The sequence below is a fragment of the Alosa pseudoharengus genome, unplaced genomic scaffold (genome assembly GCF_046254945.1).
Source record: "Alosa pseudoharengus isolate Yale_2024_CS ecotype anadromous, Long Island Sound unplaced genomic scaffold, YU_APseudo_1.1 YU_APseudo_1.1_scf_15, whole genome shotgun sequence".
Taxonomy (NCBI): domain Eukaryota; kingdom Metazoa; phylum Chordata; class Actinopteri; order Clupeiformes; family Clupeidae; genus Alosa; species Alosa pseudoharengus.
In genome coordinates, this window is record NW_027468620.1 from 14722728 (window position 1) to 14729653 (window position 6926).

A 6926-nucleotide genomic window follows, 5' to 3' on the forward strand; every position below is an offset into this window, starting at 1 on the left:
CCTGTGTGGATCTTTACGGGGCTAGAGTCGGTTCCCATTGGGGCCCTTGGCTCATGAAGGAGGTTGAGGAGGCAGGTGTTTTTTTTATACAGCGTGGCGTGTGTTCTGTATGTGTCTAAATTGTCTTACTGCCGATACCAAGACTAAAGGTTTACACTGACGACTGTTACTACTCTGCACCCCGACACATGCAAATCCTGTGCGTGTCGACAGTTGACACCTGGACGCCTTTGTCTCTGGCGTATGAACATGCTCATCAGTTCAGAATCGAGAGCTCAGCTCACCTCAGTCCATCGTTATACGTGCAGTGACTCGTCATCTGGTGGTTGGTTACAAATTTGAAAATACTCTAGAGGTAGACTTGTTGTGTAATGCGAAATCCAGATTTGTTTTAGCTCCAAATGAAGCTGTATTATAGTGCCGATGTGTAAGATGATGCTAAACACTTGTCATAGAAATCCAAGAGACACTAGATCACCATAGAAATTGACATAAGATTTTTAAAAAATGGTTAGAACTGCAAAAAAAAATCTGCAAAAAAAAAAGCCTGTTATGTTGGTCCACGGTAGTGTAGCCTGCTCTAAGTTTGCCAAAGGGAAAATCTTTCAAATGGAGATTCTATTGCCACCCCAGTCACTCCAGCTTGTTTTCTATGTGAAAGTGGCATTTTGTAACGTACCAACACCAAATGTCCCTCCCAGAAATAAGAAGCCTTGCTATAGTTTTGCCTGAAAAAGGATCTTTATTAATAATAATTAAAAAAAAGTATTTGTACCAGGTGTTCGCATTTCCAGGACTGAGGGCTGATGGTTGTGCCCTCTCTCCATGTAACTGACTTTAACTTTTTCGTGGAAGGATGCATATCTTAAATAGCATTTTTAATCCATAAAAAACAATCTGGGAAGGGGTTATGGGGTTTGTAGTAGCCTATAGATTGATTATGAAGGGGGTAAAATCCAACATACTATTCTAACCATCTGTCATTTTTTGTTTTTGTTTTTGTTTTTTCTCTTTAAAATGAAAGAAGCGTTCTGCACTGGTTACCATAAGCGACTGTACTACGAAGACCCGCTGTTGCGTAATTTTTTCAAACTCTCTCTCTCTTTCTCTCTCTCTCTTCTACACATAGAGAGAGCTTTTTGACAAATAAAATATGAGCGAGAAAAGAAAAAAAAAAAGAAAAAAAGGGACTTAACCCTGAAGCCGAGCGTGACAGACTCGGCACAAGACTAAGAAGTGAAGGAGAAGGCAGAGGGGGGAGACAGCATTGCGTGAAGTTCAGCCATACTCTGTTCTGCTGCACTGAAGCTGTTTTCTAAAACAAAACAAAAAAAAGGACTTCCTCTGTGCAGTCTCTCCCCACAACCCCCCCCCCCCCCCCGCCCTATTCCCACCCACCCTCCCTGGAACATCATCTGCAGAGTGCGCCTGTCTGCTGGCCAAGCTCTCACTGCTAAGGCCCCTGTCTGTCCAGAACATTTTCTGCGCGACCATGCGCTGCAGTCCTTGTCTGTGGGCGTGTCTTGCACTCTGCGGTATTTATCTGTGGGTGTGTCTTGCACTTTTCCCGTGTGACACCCCCCCTCTACTTTATCCCCACCCCACTTGTAACTATCCCTGTCTCCCCCATCCCTCCCCCCAAAACCCCCTTTGCCATGTCCATATTTGGAATGTTAATGTGCTACTTGTTCACATGCATGGAAGCTAACCTGTCTGTATATAGTAAGCAGTATCCCATTCATTTATGTCAGCGGAGGTTTGAATGTTGTATAGACTTGGACTGTTTTATTTTGTTTGTTTGTTTGTCCGTTTCTTTAGTTATTGTTTGCTTTTGTTTTGCTTTTTGTTGGTTCTCCTGTTGAAGTTTAAATTTGAATAAGCTCATATTTTATTGGTTAACTTGCACATGTAAATGGAAAAGGCAGTATCTGTTGTTCTTGTGAATGCAGAAATCTTTCACCACATGGGGGTGCATGGGTACTTGTACAAAAAGGCTCTGCTTGCTCAATGCCATGGTTGTATTATTTGACAATATAAGAGAATATTGTACATCAAAGGATATTTTGTCATTGAAGAGTTCATATGTGTATATACTGTACAGTGTAATCAGAGCAAGGTGAAAACCTGTGCTTATCACAGAGAATTCAACATATTTATTTTAAACCCATAGGAAATTCAAGAATGACAAATATTGCCTTTTGGAGATGTAGTTGCTTGAAGCTTGTTTTTGTTCTCTTTCCTGCGCTTAGCAGTGTGTGTGTGTGTGTGTGTCTGTGTGTGTGTGTGTGTGTGTGTGTGTGTGTGTGTGTGTGTGTGTGTGTGTGTGTATTGGCGTGAGTGTCTCTGTGTGTGTGTTTGTGTGTGTGTGTGGGTAAATAATTTGTGGTGTTGATATGAGCAGGATGTGGGGTTACACATAAACCTGTGATTTTTCCTGTCTTTCTCAATTTCATGTTGCAGTCTTACCCCTCCTCACTCTCTCATTCTCTCTGTGTGTGTGTGTGTGTGTGTTTGTGTGTGTGTGTGTGTGTGTGTGTGTGTGTCTGTCTGTCTGTCTTCAGCTTCCTGACCAATCCAACTTTCCTATCCATTCATCTGACTCTTCATCCTTACTGCTAATTCTGTTCATTATCCTGTATTTTCTCTTCTTTCTTTCTTGCTTTCTTTCTTTGTCTTTTTTCTGCCTTTACTTTCTCTCCTCTCTTTCTCATTTGTTTCCTCCTGTTTCACAGGTCGGTTGTTTTTTTTGTTGTTTTTTTCATTTGTCGTTGGTTAGTTTGTTTTTATTTAACAATGAGTTTTGGAGTATCATGGTTTTGTTGAAGTCCTTGCTGTTTTTATTTTCTCCTTGTGTTGCACTCAAACTAATAAGAAGGAAAGTCCACTAACTGTGATTGCTCTCCATGGTACACTTCTACACAGGAAATAAAGTTTGGGATATCCTGTTTATAGACTGTGTAAGTAGCTTCTGTCTTTGACTCTACTGCATCCACATTAAAATACAGTACATACACAATTATGCCATTGGGCAAACATGCACAACGAGTAGGAGGGACTGGACACACATATCTATTGATGGACACAGACATGTGTACTATATATATATATATGTATGTATAACACCCATAAAATCTGAAATAATATGCTGAAAAACTACTCAAAAACTTCTGAGACTTCGTCATGAAAACTTTTTATGTGTGCATGTGTACACATCCAAGTGTGTGTGTGTGTGTACGCATGCATTTGTGTGGTAGGGGATGGAGCTCTCCGGGGGTTGATGAGACATCAGAGGGAGTTAAACACCCCGGCCATTAACCAAACGGAGTGTGAAATTGAGAGCTGCACCCTTTCCCTGGGCCAGACAGCTGCCCCATCACTCATATGAGACACACCCCACTCCCTGAGTTTTACCCAGCATTCACCAGGGAGTCTGGACCCCTACATAAGACCTCCACAACAGCAAGAACAATGACAATGTACCCTATAGACCAGTGTTGGCGTTGGAGGGGGGGGGCTTAGGATCACCCATGATCATATTGTTTCAGTTATTCAAAAGGCTCGAAGGATGCTCTTTATTATATGGCAATTTTGGAAAAATAACTAATAAAAGTGAGGTGAGGTGCCCCCCCTGTCAGTGCTCATGGCCCCCCCTGGCGCCGACCCTGCTAGACCCTCTTAACTGGATATACAAACAGGTGTGTTCCTAAGGCATTTCCGGCACAGAAACAGACATTGAGCTAAAGGTAACCTGGAGACAAACAAAAATGTAAAAAAAGGAGGTTTTAGAGTCGACATTTTGTAGAGCATTACACTAAAGTCAGATTCATTGTCATTCATTGTCATTGCGCTGGTTTTGAATGTTTCAACCGGAAACCCTCTAGGAGCAATTCCTAATGATGAGCCAGAATTCAACACCCCCCACCCCAACTCTGTGTCCAGTGTGTGTGTGTTTTTTTTTTCTGCGGTCACTGTTCTGGGAGAGGGAAACTACTAAAGTGGCTCAACAATACTGTATACTAAATAATAATACACCCAATATACTGCTGCCGGAGCCAAAGAGAGTGGGTGTGATTGTGTTTGATGTTGAACTCAGACATCAACAACCCTATACCAGAAACGAAGGCTATAGTTTTATGGTGTCCAGGAAAGGACAAGGGATGACTTTAAGAGAGCTCAATAACAGAAACGGACCTTTAGGGTCATAATTTGATTTCTAACATGACCCTGATATGGGCTCTTTCTCTCAGAGATGCATCCACATGCTGTAGCCCAACTGATTGAGGACGTTGGTAACAATGGATTGGTAATCCTAAGGACACAAATATTGTACAAATATACACACAACTTATACTTTATATAATTGTAAGCTAAAAGAATAAACAAAAAGCTAAGGGTGTGGAATTAGCTTACAGACAGCTTTTGTCTACAAAACAGGCTTTGCCATATTGTGAGTGAGGCCAGAATAAGAGATTGTTTTAGGGAATGTGAGCGTTTGCTCCTGGCTGTGCCACTTCTTTGCGCAAAACACAAAGCAGCATCTGCTCAGCTGTCAGCCTTCAGAGAGAAGTGACAGGCGTTTTCATCTAGGGACAGAGGAGACACCTTCAAATGTCACAGCCAACAACAAGAACAGACGACAATGCACACATACACACACACACACACACACACACACTTACTGCATATGCGGCAGATTTCTCTCAGTTCTCTTCCCTCTCACTGACTCACGATAGAGTCAGAGCAGGCCCAAGAGTCACATTAAAGCTGCCAATCAATCAGAAATATGACCAAAGCTGTTCCGTTGGATGTGTCACGCTATGATAAACCACTCTCTCTCATTCGCTCTCTCTCTCTCTTTTTTTTTATCGTCTGACAATAGAGTGAGGAAGTGACCACTGTCATTTTGTATGCAATGGATTAGCATTTTTGCATGTTGCAGTTTGTAAAAAAATAGAGTTAATTACCAGCTTGTGAGACCCCACATCCATTTCCTTTCAATAAAATCAACGTGTATTAATCTCTATGTGGACTTTAGACCCGTTATATTTCTAAAATATGTTATGTTGCTACATCACTGCCAGTGAAAATGCACCGAACTACAAGAGACTTCATAGAGGAGGAGACCAATCATTAACAGGAAATTGAAGGGGACTCGATGAGGAGTACTATTCGTAACACTAAACATGGTGGAATAAATTTTTTTTTAAAAACATGGCGGAGTTGAACTGGAAGTCCTGCCCTGTAATGTAAGTAGCCAATCACATTAACACAAAGAGGGTATTTTTTGGCCTTATTTGAGAACATTTGGGGGAGATATTTACATCATTCAATTCAGATTTCAGCAAGTAACTGCCCAAAGACGTTAGGGAGGACATTGGCTAAATGTGTCACAAGGCGAGCAGAAGCTAACCACATTTAGCTTTATCGATCGAGGATCACAAATGTTTTCACAACAATCCCTATACAGTTAACATATCAAAGACAGAGGGCTTTCATAGCCACAATCAGTGAGAGAGAGAGACCTGGTGAAACGTGAAACGGTGAGACTAGACCTGTCTCTCACTGTGTGTGTGTGTGTGTGTGTGTGTTTGTTTGTGTGTGTGTGTGTGTGTGTGTGTGTTTGTTTGTGTGTGTGTGTGTGTGTGTGTGTGTGTGTATGTGTTTGTGTTTTGTTTATCCTTAATGTGCTGAGTATTATAAATGGAAGGACCTGTAAAAGTATGTGAGCCAATCTCTGGAAACAGTTTTGTTTTCCTGACATGGAGAATGCCAGAGAAATGCCCAGACTGGTGATGCTTCTATCAAGTGCTTTTACACAAAAAAAAAACACACCCAAGATACAGCACACAAACACACACACACATTCACACACATATACATCTACACATATATGGATGCACTTATTTAACACCTACAGGATTTTCCCCCCAGTAATTTTGTGTCAACGATTCCCGGGACACTGGAAGACTGGGCTGCATGAAACTTGGTGGGCATGTAGCCCCACAAGGATGACACAGAACCTTTGATTTTCGTTTTGATCCGTCAGCCCCCCGCCGCACCAGGAGGAGAAAGGAGGGTAGGTCGTAGGGCCTAGGATGACCAACATTTTTTTGTATGGTGGTCTCAAGGGGCCATGTCAATCGATCCCATATCTGCTCATTTGTGGTACAGCGTCACCTAGTTTAAAATGAAAACGCAAAAATTAGGAGTTGTAATTGCAGGTATCTCGGGCTGACATGTTCAAAATTGCACGAAATATAACACATATAAACACACACACATGCACACACAAACGCACACACATGCACGCATAAACACACACACAAAAAGATACAGGCACACACACACAGTACACATGCACATGCACATGCACACCCCATTACCTCCACATACACACTCACAAGCGAACTGAACACTGAGAAGCACACATACGCACAAAAACAAACACACTATGCACACGCTCATTTACATACACAGAAGTTGTAAGAGATACAAAAAAGGGCTGTAGTAGGAGATGGAGACAAATTGACAAGCGTGATTTATTTTTGCAGAGAGAATGTACAGGACTGAGCGGCGGTCATATTCTGTACCGCTTTGCGGTACATCTAGTTGAAACATGCCCACTCTGCACAGCCAATAAAACTAGCATGTGACAGCATAGCCTCATGGGTGCAGTTCCCCTCACTGACCAGCAGGGCAAAGCTAATAAAAGGGTTGGGGGGGGGGGGGGGCGAGAGGAGGAAAATAGAGAGGAAGATAGATGTGGCTAATGAAGGAGGCGCGGATGATTTGGTGGCACGCTTCAAGGAAGATTCCAGAAGGGTGCCGACTCCCGCCACAGTGCTTTAGCCCACAGTGCAGCCTCATCTTTTTTCTCTTATAATGCAGCGTCAAATGATAATCATTTACAAAGAGAGAGAGAGGGA

General features: G+C 42.3%; 1 protein-coding gene across 1 annotated transcript in view; it reads left to right on the forward strand.

Moving 5' to 3' along the window:
- Positions 1-1364, forward strand: part of slc8a1b (solute carrier family 8 member 1b) — a 112310-nt gene extending 110946 nt beyond the window's left edge. Inside the window, exon 7 of the mRNA XM_076285681.1 lies at positions 1-1364. This exon is cut by the window's left edge and continues 1844 nt beyond it. The gene's annotated coding sequence lies outside the window, so the exon portion shown is untranslated.
- The last annotated feature ends 5562 nt before the right edge of the window (positions 1365-6926 follow it).